This window comes from Macaca fascicularis, chromosome 15, assembly GCF_037993035.2.
Source record: "Macaca fascicularis isolate 582-1 chromosome 15, T2T-MFA8v1.1".
Classification (NCBI taxonomy): Eukaryota; Metazoa; Chordata; class Mammalia; order Primates; family Cercopithecidae; genus Macaca; species Macaca fascicularis.
This window is the reverse complement of record NC_088389.1, coordinates 86,290,738-86,302,533: the sequence shown is the minus strand read 5'-3', so window position 1 is coordinate 86,302,533 and position 11,796 is coordinate 86,290,738. Positions and strand designations below refer to the sequence as shown.

The 11,796-nt window shown below is 38.3% G+C and overlaps 1 long non-coding RNA gene across 2 annotated transcripts in view; it reads right to left on the bottom strand.

The window, feature by feature from the left end:
• Nucleotides 1–218: 218 nt before the first annotated feature.
• The window catches only part of LOC102121679 (uncharacterized), a 28,987-nt gene continuing 17,409 nt past the window's right edge, over nucleotides 219–11,796 (bottom strand). Inside the window, exon 3 of one of the 2 annotated variants that reach the window (XR_284728.5) lies at nucleotides 219–2,089. This is a non-coding gene — a long non-coding RNA (uncharacterized lncRNA). Of the gene's footprint in view, nucleotides 2,090–5,273; nucleotides 6,033–11,796 lie in introns of those variants that run through there. The other variant, XR_006692663.3, reaches the window with a different exon arrangement.

The following is an 11,796-nucleotide window of genomic DNA, read 5'->3' as shown; positions in this document are numbered from 1 at the left end:
GGATGATCTGAATGACTGTCACCACTTTAAATTTTATTGAAAATGTACAAAGATTATTATATGAAATAAATTGATTTTAATTCAAATGACCATGGCACTTCACCAGAAATATTTAGTTTTCAAATATTTTTACCAGATTAAATTGTAAAATATTAATTTTTATAAAGATATGAACAATATTTTAAAATATTCAATGATGAGACTTTTATATATCTTCATTTAATTACAATATTCATTTTATTTTCCTTTTGAGGGCTGAGTTGGCATAGCTAGATGGAGAAATAATTTTTACAAGTTAGACATCACCTAGAAGTCAATAAAAATGATGAAGAGGCTGTCTTGATGCTGACAGAGAAACAGAATTATATATGATCTTTCAAGTATAGAAAATTAATCTACATCAGGCTATAGATATATTTGATCACAACCCAAAAATTAAAGTACAGGTAAGCTCCAAGGAATTTTCCGTTATTTCTAGGTATAACAAAACAGCTTCCGGAACTGCTCTACATTCAAAACTCTTCAGCCAGTCTCCTCTTACGCCTTTGATCTTTCTTCTTCTTTTCTCAGTTCTCTCTCATTGATGACAGAAAATATCTTCATGAATATGTATGGCAAAAAATGTGTTAACATTTATTGAGCATTAATATATGCTAAGCACTATACTAAATGCTTTACATGAAATATCTCATTTATTAAGATGGCTCTGAAAATTACCTGTTATTTATAGTGAGGAAATGCAACTTCAGAGAGTGACTTCTCCAAGGTCACATTGTTTGTAAGTAATAGAAACAAAATCTCTCTAACTCAAAAAATCCTGCTTCGAATCTCTATAAATTACTTCCTAAAGAAATTAAATCACAACATTTAATCAAATCTACATGGTTGCCCTCAAGACATAAATTTTCCTCTCACACTGCTGAGTAGTCAGTGAGTTGAATAGAATATTCTTCATTTTGTTGAAATGAGGAAGACTATGGCGATAACAATTTAGGAACAGAGAGCCAAGATCAGTGTTTGGCATTGGACGTGTTGTGTTTTTAAATAAATGTGGCCTCTACAGAAATTTTAACACAGACTCTAGAACATCATTGATGGTTAACTGGATTCAACACCAGAATAGGAAACTATTTACTATGCTTGCAAGTGGCATCATTATGAGGGACAGGAATCTTTTGCATATGGGTAAATTAACTCTGTGTCTTTCTTGCCAGGTTTTACATGAGAAGGAGGAGGATGTCCTGCCCTCTTGGATCTGTTTCTTTGTTTGGCATGTCCACACCTGCCACCTTTTCCAGCAGGTTGTTATTGGGAGGCTGGCCCTGCTTTCCTACTCAAGGGTCTGGGAACTACACTAAACGCCACCCCACCACCATGGTGGCCTGTACCCAGTCACTGACTGGTGTAGAGTCACCTCTGCATCAAGGTGGAATATTTACGCCCAAAACCTTTCTTTAGAATCAAATTCCTTCCCTTTCATTTCCTACTACATTTCATCATGGATTTCTCCTTAGAGCCCTCTCAAAAAATCGCTTGCTCACATACTGCCTTCTCAGGCTCCACTTTTAGGAAACCCAACCCAAAACAACATGGATGAGGGCCATATTGCTTCCAAACTGGGACGAAGTGAAGCTAATGCTCTATTTTGATAGTGTTGCTGCCCTTATTCATGAATCTATTTCATTCAACAAATGCCTTTAATGAGATAATTTGTGCAAGGTCCTAGGTTTCAGGGAAGATAAGCTTTGGGGTGATTATAATTATTTTAGGCTGATAAGCATCATTTAAATTTCAACAGCAATACCTGAATTCAATAAAAATTTCAGGAGTAACAATTAACTGACAACAAATGGTACGAGCAATATGTAGCATGATGCTGAACTATAATCCACACTCCTGGAATCTTATAAGGGCTGTTTCAATAAAGTCAAAAGCAGTGTCATACAAGCATAACAAATATTTAGCTCAAAGTAAAGGTGATGGAGGCAGAAAGGTTAGAGACAAAGACCTGAATCTAAATCCCATCCAAACACAAGTCCTGTGACTTGGGATCATTTTCTTATTCCTTTCTGAGTGTAAATTTCTTAATCTGGAAAAAAAAAAGAAAAAGAAAACAACAATTATTTTACCAGAAAGTATTGAACATTAAATATAAAGCATTCTGAACAATGCCTGTCTCAATGAATGTCTTCATAATGTCATTAGCTAAAAGGGAATTTAGGTCTGGCACATCTCCAAAGTGAATCAATGAGAACGATGAAGGAAAATTTCAATAAACCCTTGGTCAGAAGATATATACAAGATCATAAAAAGATGCTAATCATACTCCCAATCACCGACCTCAAAACCTTGCAGTAAATTTAGACACCTGGCAACTCAAATCTTTGAAGCTTCTCAAAATTCTTGCCTCTGTTCCTTCTAGGCTTAACTACCACCATCGCTTAGCTCAGATGCAGAACACCTCACACCTGGAATATTGGAAGAACCAAATCGCTTTTTCTAAAATGTCACTTTATTCATATAATTCCTTTGATCTAAATGGTCTATACGAATATTCAATGCTCCTGGAATAAATTCTAGACTTCTTAGTCTGGTATTCAAGATTCTTGATGATCTCATGACAATCTACTTTTCCAGCGTCATTTCCTACTGGCCCTTGAGATTAACCCCAGATTTCAGGCCATCTTGTCTTCTCTCTGTCCCTGCACTTGCTCTGATCTTCTTTCTCTGCTCATAAGGAACAGAATATTCTCTCTCAATTGTCATCTCTCTAACTCTTATCAATGCAGCAGTGCCCAATATAAATGGCATCTCTTCCACAAGCTTTTCTGTATCATCCAAAAAGAAGTGACACTTATTTTTGTCTATGCAATTCATTGATTCACTACGCAATAGCAGTAATTTGACTCCATTGTCACAGTTATTTCTGAATATAACTTTATTGCATGTTTTTGAATTCATTATTCTTAAGAGATAAACATATATTTCTTACATACTTGTATTCATTACAGTACCTATCACACTGTAAGATGCATAAAGGGTGGTTGGTTAACATTTATCAAATAATTACATATATATAAAACCTTAGATTTTATTCTTCGGTAGATTTAATCTGTTAATTTCCACATTTGCACAGAAATTTGAAATTTCAGAAAATTGAGTTTTTCTATTCTGTTTATGAATTCTGGATATTGATTTATTAATTTAGTTACTGGCGCAGTAAGATATATAAAGTGGATAATGGGTATTCAACTAATGTTTGTGAAATGAACAAATAAGTAATTGACTGTAAATTGAGGAATGTCTGCCTTCATAAATTCCTGGGAGAAAAATATAATGCCATTTCATTCCAAAATAGTAGCTAATATGATTTAGGTTAATTCTATTTTTCCATGTGAAAATAATGCTTTGCGGTGGAAAATAAAATGATTAAAAAAGGAGAACGTTGCAATCTTAAAATCCATTGACTAACAAAAAGAAACTAACTCTTTAAATGCATACGTATAGGATATTAGACTTTCAAGTCATCATGGAAGAAAAGGTAGTTGTATAATAAGTTTCAGATGAGTTCAAAGTCTGCTCTTTCTTTGAAACATTTTGTTCTCAATAATAGACCTCAGAGCCAGTTTTATCCTTCAGTATCAAATTTTAAAGGTGACTAAGAACAGACTATAACGTGACGTTGTCTGCAGACCCCACCGTGTTCTAAGCTGGCCACTCTCATTAGTGTGAGTGCACATGTTGATAAGCCCCAGGGGGCATTTATGTGACACCAAAGAACGTTTCATGACATGCCTTCAGTCAAGATTTTGCTCAGGCATTTTGAGTCCCTCTCTAGTGCTATTTCCTCTTTTTCTGTAGCTTTTATTCGCACTTGACCCTACATTTTAGAAAGTGCACACAAGTCAGTATTCCAGACATCCCAGGGACTTGAAGAGCTGATCTAATGTCTGTGTTGCAAGATAAAAAACAGAGGAATTTTGTTGAACCCATAAAAAGGATGACATTTTGCCTGGCCCTGAGCTGTTCTGTTCAAAATTGAAGCTTTTGCAGCTTGCGGCTACTTGATTTGTGAGCTGGAGAGCATCATATCTTGGCCATTACTGAATCATAAAAGTTCTCTGCCTCTTCCCAGCTCATTTTATTTAAAAGGAAAAAGAGAAATCCTTTATCTTACAAAATGCATTTTCTTTTTATTTTCCTTCATTTCTGGAATGTATTCTGTAAAGGTTCAGTGAAAACACATGTAAATGGTAATTTGAAAAGACCATTGAGCTGATGCAAGAAAGGTTATTTGGGTGGTTAGATTGGAATACGAGTCATGAGAATAGGGCACTTTGTAGTACTTTTTTGTGCCGTATCACCTGTGAACGGCTAGAACCCTGTACATATTAATTATTTTCATCATCTATAAAATGGTAATATAGAGCCACATAATACATCCAGGTCAGGGTCTGGTTTAACCAGAAAATATTGATTGGTTCTAGGTGGAATGAACTGAGCATGAAGGAGAAGGCTTCATTAAGAATTCCTCTGCATTTAACATAACTTGGATGAGAGAGAGACTCATGGAATGTTTCTAAACAGCATCTGAAGTAGTGATTTCCCAGCTTACCCGTATCACCTTATAACTAAACCCATCTCTACAGCATAATTATTCCTTTATGTAACATGTGTTCAGTGCATTTGATAAGTCAGTCACTATCTTGGCTTCTGGAAAACAATAGCATAGTCATCCTTCTTCAAAGAGCTTTCAGTCTATTTATAAATATTTTCTTATGTCAAAGAGATAAGTATTAGTTAAATGCTTATAATAGGCATATTCTCATTGTTATATAGATAAAAGATAATACATCATTTCATGTGAAAAGAATATCAGAAATTTGCACAAAAATAAGTGTGCCACACAGTTAATTTCCAAAAGCACTAATTTTTTTTTGAATTTTGTGATGTTTATTGTATTTGTGAGCTTTTCAAAATCCCTAATTATCATGGTTTATTTTCTCATTCTAAATAAATATTCATTTCTGTACATAATTTTGTATTATTGTTCTTAAAGGATTCCTCCAAACTGTAGAAACTTGTGACCCCACACAGCCTCAAGCCAGCTCTGATACAACACTGTTATCTGAGATGATCTGCACAAAGTCACAACATAGTACCTTGCATGAAATAGGAGCTTAAAGTATGGCAGGGATGATTATTACTGTAGTTCTTGACTAGTTCTCTCTTTGTCATTCTCTTTAGCTCTAGAAAAGCATTTCTCTACAGAATCAGGGAAAAATCATGACATCCATGATTGTCTTTATTAGTTCTGAGAATTGTTTCAGTGCTTGACAAAACCATTTTTTTTTCAGGAGTGCTATATGAAAATTAGATTTCTGTTTAATTTTGTACGGAATTTATTAGTTTGTGTAAGAAAGTATGAATCCTGGCCGGGCGCGGTGGCTCATGCCTGTAATCCCAGCACTTGGGGAGGCCGAGGCGGGCGGATCATGAGGTCAGGAGATCAAGACCATCCTGGCTAACACGGTGAAACCCCCTCTCTAAAAACACAAAAAATTAGCCGGGCGTAGTGGCAGGCGCCGGTAGTCCCAGCTACTGGGGAGGCCGAGGTAGCAGAAGGCGTGAACCCGGGAGGCGGAGCTTGCAGTGAGCTGAGATAGCGCCACTGCACTCCAGCCTGGGCGACAGCGAGACTCTGCCTCTCACACACACACACACACACATACACACAGAGAGAGAGAGAGAGAGAGAGAGAGAGAGAGAGAGAGAGAGAGTATGAATCCTTTAAGAAAATAAGTCTGGAAACTCTGAAGCCACGTATAAATCGAAAGCACAGTCATAGGCAGATAGAGATGAAAACAAATACTCTATATAAATGTTTACTCTTCCTCCATTTTGAAATGTCTGTTGGAATAGTGGAGAAAAAAATGAATGTGAATTGAACAGTTCTTTAGTGAAGAAGATTCATAGGTGTTTAACGTTCTCTGTAGCAAGATGTCCTCAATAATAATTTCTCTTTTTCTCTTCTGAAAAAGATGGAGAAAGTATTCAGGGTTTCTCAGTGCTTGGAAAGAAAAACATAGTCATCGTTTTCACTGGCTTCAAATAGCCTAAATAGTGTCAACAAACCCACTGCAGCTGAGTCAGAAGGAAGATAGCCACCTGTGACAAGCAGCCCTGGGTAGCTTTGAAACAGAGCCAGCTCAGAGACTGAGGACAGGCTTCAAGGAAGGACTTTTGAGTTCAAGTTAATCACTTGGTGCTGATTGATAAGGGAAAAGGAAAGATTACTAAGCAAAGTCGACCTGCCTGGAAAGCATTTATTTCTTTAAAATGTGCTTTAGAATTATCTATCTGTCAAGATGTTTTTATTCAGGTTAATGTTAATATGGCCTTATATGTTTAATAATTGTGTGGAAAAATTTGGTGCTCAGTGCATTTGGGAAGAATCTGTTAAAGTGAAACAGAATACAAGAGTGTCATGGTAAAGAGTGCTAACTCCAGAGCTAGACTGTCTGCATTGAAAATCCTGACCTCCTAGCTCCATGACCTTAGACAAGCTCCTGAACCTCTGCAAGACTTGGTTTTCTGAACCAAAGAAATTAATGATAGCATCTACCTCATAAGACTGCTATGAGGATTAAATAAGATGATCTCTACAAGGATATCAGCCCAATGCCTGCCAGACAGTAAAGGCTTCCTAAAAGCAAATGCCTCATTAAACTTGAAGTCATCCATTCCCACTACTCCTCTAGTATATTGTTCTTAGTTTCAAGAAATTTTTGTGTTCCTTGCTGTGGAAATGGCGGTTAATAGAAACTAAAGAATCTTAAGAATTTCTTTGTTGGTTTAACAGTGTGTTTTACCTAAGAAAATCTCAAACAGTCCCTGTAGATGATGATAACATGTGGACCTGCCCCGAAACAGTTAAACTGGTTTTGTTGTTTGGGAGCTGATGAGAAACAACTGACACAGCTCCTCAAAATTGATCTGGTTCTACCTCAAAGAACAGATATCCAGGCAAATGGATTTACTTTATTTATCCCAACTCAGAATAGAAGTTATAAACTCTCAGGCTTTTATGAGGTAGTTCCCTGGGGCTGAAGCTTTTTGTTATCTTTTCTTCATGGTACAATAAGGAAAGATGCAGATGGGTGGCATCAACAACCAAGCAAAGATGATGAGTTACTATCTTAGAACCACATTACTTCAATGTCAAGGTGTGTAGAGAATCATAGAGTTAGATACTAAGGGTAATAGCTTGACCTTGGCAAGTTGTGTAAGATTATATGACATTTTGTTGAATAAAGAGAGACACATTACAGATAGCTGGATTTTCAACATACTTGCAAGGGAAAACAGCCAGAGAATATTTTTCAGTTATTTTGTTGTGTTAGTTATCCTTTACCTCCTAAATTAGTTTTTGTCTATCAATTGTCTATTTGTCTATCTATTATCTATTTGTCTATTTATTGTCGATTGTCTATAGTCTATGTATTGTCTTAGAAATTATGTTTTCAGGGGGTTGGGGGGTTTTTGGTTTTGTTTGTTTTAGTTTTGGCACTATCTTGCCTTATCCCTGTTTCAAGATGACAATTTCTAACTCAGTACAACAAAGAAAAGTTGGGGTCATTCTTAACAAAACATCCTATTAAATTTAAACAGGATATTGGGAACTTGTGCCAAGGTATCACCACAAGTGAAAAGAGTTCTAAATATTGGCCGGGTATGGTGTCTCACGCCTGTAATCCCAGCACTTTGGGAGACTGAGGTGGGCAGATCACAAGGTCAGGAGATCGAGACCATCCTGGCTAACATGGTGAACCCCGTCTCTACTAAAAATACAAAAAATTAGCTGGGCATGGTGGCGGGCACCTGTAGTCCCAGCTTCTCGGGAGACTGAGGCAGGATAATGCCATAAACCCAGGAGGCAGAGCTTGCAGTGAGCCGAGATCGCGCCACTGCACTCCAGCATGGGCAACAGAGTGAGACTCTGTCTCAAAAAAAAAAAAAAAAAGAGTTCTAAATATCAACTTTTATTTTATTGATCAATAAATACCCACATTTGAAAAGTCTACTCAAAAACTAATATAAGAGAAACATCAACCTGGTAGAGCAAGAAGTGATTACTGTCTTCGTCCTGTACATATGTAAACAAGTTCCTTAACACTCATCCTCTCAGTATTCTTTTTGATTTTATAAAAAAATTCACTTTTGTGATTGTCATATAATCTTTTTTCAGTCTTAAGCTCAAAGCCAATTCTTTTTTTCATAAGATGTCAGTAGATGAACCTTTGCTTGGATCTTTCAAGATGCTGAGGTTTCTAGGACACTCTACTTCCAGGTATTAATCTTCTCCTATTTCTTTTGGTCCAGGCAATTGCAAGAATATTCTTGGCTGCCCCAGCTCTGCTATGTCAGCCTCTCACAGGCCTCTCAGAGTCCATCCTAGTCTATAGCATAGATAGCAATTCTTCTCCAGAAAATATCAAATTAAACTACCTTTCAAGTTGTTAGCACTCCTTTTTTGGGGGGTTGGGGAGTTAGTCAAAATCTAGCACAGTATTGGCAAGTAGTGTGTGCTTAATAAATATAATATTAGATGATGGTTTTAAAATGGCATTCTGAGAATAGACCTCACACTCTCCCAAATCCCCAGTGGACGATCAAAAAATATATAAAATAGAGAAAATATTCAGTATCACTGGAAACAAGGGGAAAAAATGCCAGTACTCCTCATCCCTGATGCTAAGAAAGATAAGTATCATCAAGAAGTAGGAGGAATTGACTGTGGCTGAAATTTACTAATAATACCAAAATCACAGGAACTGGAGTTAAAGAAAGTAGAAAAAGACAAATAAGAATTATATCGGGGGGGACAGTTCCAAGATGGCCAAATAGGAACAGCTCCAGGCTACAACTCCCAGTGTAAGCACCACAGAAGACGGGTGATTTCTGCATTTCCAACTGAGGTACTGGGTTCATCTCACTGGGGCATGTCAGATAGTGGGTGTAGGACAGTGAGTGCAGCCCACCGAGCGAGAGTCGAAGCAGGGTGAGGCATCACCTCACCCAGGAAGCGCAAGGGGTAAGGGAATTCCCTTTTCTAGCCAAGGGAAACTGTGATACACAGCACCTGGAAAATCGGGTCACTCCCACCCTAATACTGCACTTTTCTAAGGGTATTAGCAAATGGCATACCAGGAGATTATATCCCATGCCTGACTCACAAGGTCCCATGCCCACAGGGCCTCCCTTATTGCTAGCACAGCAATCTGAGATCTAACTGCAAGGTGGCAGCAAGGCTGGGGGAGGGGCACACGCCATTGCTGAGGCTTGAGTAGATAAACAAAGCAACCCAGAAGCTCGAACTGGGTGGAGCCCACTGCAGCTCAAGGAGGCCTGCCTGCCTCTGTAGACCCCACCTCTGGGGACAGGGCATAGCCAAACAAAAGACAGCAGAAACTTCTGCAGATTTAAATGTCCCTGTCTGACAGCTTTGAAGAGAGTAGTGGTTCTCCCAGCATGGAGTTTGAGATCTTAGAATGGACAGACTGCCTCCTCAACTGGGTCCCTAACCCATGAGTAGACTAACTGGGGGGCAGCCCCCAGTAGGGGCAGACTGACACCTCACTCGGCCGGATACCCCTCTGAGATGAAGCTTCCAGAGGAACGATCAGGCAGCAACATTTACTGTTCAGCAATATTCACTCTTCTGCAGCCTGCTCTGCTGATACCCAGGCAAACAGGGTCTGAAGTGGATCTCCAGCAAACTCCAACAGACCCGCAGCTGAGGGTCCTGACTGTTAGAAGGAAAACTAACAAACAGAAAAGACATCCACACCAAAACCCCATCTGTATGTCACCATCATCAAAGACCAAGGGTAGATAAAACCACAAAGATGGGGAAAAAACAGAGCAGAAAAGCTGAAAATTCTAAAAATCAGAGCGCCTCTCCCCCTCCAAAAAAACACAGCTCCTCGCCAGCAACGGAACAAAGCTGGATGGAGAATGACTTTGACGAGTTGAGAGAAAAAGGCTTCAGATGATCAAACTTCTCTGAGCTAAAGAAGGAAGTTCGATCCCATTGTAAAGAAGCTAAAACCTTGAAAAAATATTAGATGAATGGCTAACTAGAATAACTAATGTAAGGAAGTCCTTAAATGACCTGATAGAGCTGAAAACCATGGCACAAGAACTACATGACAAATGCACAAGCTTCAGTAACCAACTCGATCAAATGGAAGGAAGGGTTATCAGTGATTGAAGAGCAAATGAATGAAATGAAGCAAGAAGAGAAGTTTAGAGAAAAAAGAGTAAAAAGAAATGAACGAAGTCTCCAAGAAATATGGGATTATGTGAAAAGACCAAATCTACGTCTGATTGGTGTGCCTGAAAGTGATAGGGAGAATGGAACCAAGTTGGAAAACACTCTCCAGGATATTATCCAGTAGAACTTCCCCAACCTAGCAAGGCAGGACAACATTCAAATTCAGGAAATACAGAGAACGCCACGAAGATACTCCTTGAGAAGAGCAACTCCAAGAGACATAATTGTCAGATTCACCAAAGTTGAAATGAAGGAAAAAATGTTAAGGGCAGCCAGAGAGAAAGGTCAGGTTACCCACAAAGGGAAGCCCATCAGACTAACAGCAGATCTCTCGGCAGAAACTCTACAAGCCAGAAGAGAGTGGGGGCTGATATTCAACGTTCCTAAAGAAAAGAATTTTCAACCCAGAATTTCATATCCAGCCATACTAAGTTTCATAAGTGAAGGAGAAATAAAATCCTTTACAGACAAGCAAATGCTGAGAGATTTTGTCACCACCAGGCCTGCCCTACAAGAGCTCCTGAAGGAAGCACTAAACATGGAAAGGAACAACTGGTACCAGATATTGCAAAAACATGCCAAAATGTAAAGACCGTCAACGCTAGAAAGAAACTGCATCAACTAGCGAGCAAAATAACCAGCTAACATCATAATGACAGGATCAAGATCACACATAACAAAATTAACCTTAAATGAATAGGTTAAATGCTCCAATTAAAAGACACAGACTAGCAATTGGATATAAATCAGTTTGTTGTATTCAGGAGACCCATCAGTTTGCTGTATTCAGGAGACCCATCTCATGTGCAGAGATACACATAGACTCAAAATAAAGGGATGGAGGAAGATCTACCAAGCAAATGGAAAACAAAAAAAAAGGCAGGGGTTGCAATCCTAGTCTCTGACAAAACAGACTTTAAACCAACAAAGATCAAAATAGACAAAGAAGGCCATTACATAATGGTAAAGGGATCAATTCAACAAGAAGAGCTAACTATCCTAAATATATATGCACCCAATACAGGAGCACCCAGATTCATAAAGCAAGTCCTTAAAGACTTACAAAGAGACTTAGACTCCCACACAATAATAACGGGAAACTTTAACACCCCACTATCAACATTAGACAGATTAACGAGACAGAAAGTTAACAAGGATATCCAGGAATTGAACTAAACTCTGCACCAAGCGGACCTAACAGACAACACAGAACTCTCCACCCCAAATCAACAGAATATACATTCTTCTCAGCACCACATCGCACTTATTACAAAATTGACCACATAATTGGAAGTAAAGCACTACTCAGCAAATGTAAAATAACAGTAATTATGACAAACTGTCTCTCAGACCACAGTGCAATCAAACTAGAACTCAGGAGTAAGAAACTCACTCAAAACCACTCAACTACATGGAAACTGAACAACCTGCTCCTGAATGACTACTGGGTACATAATGAA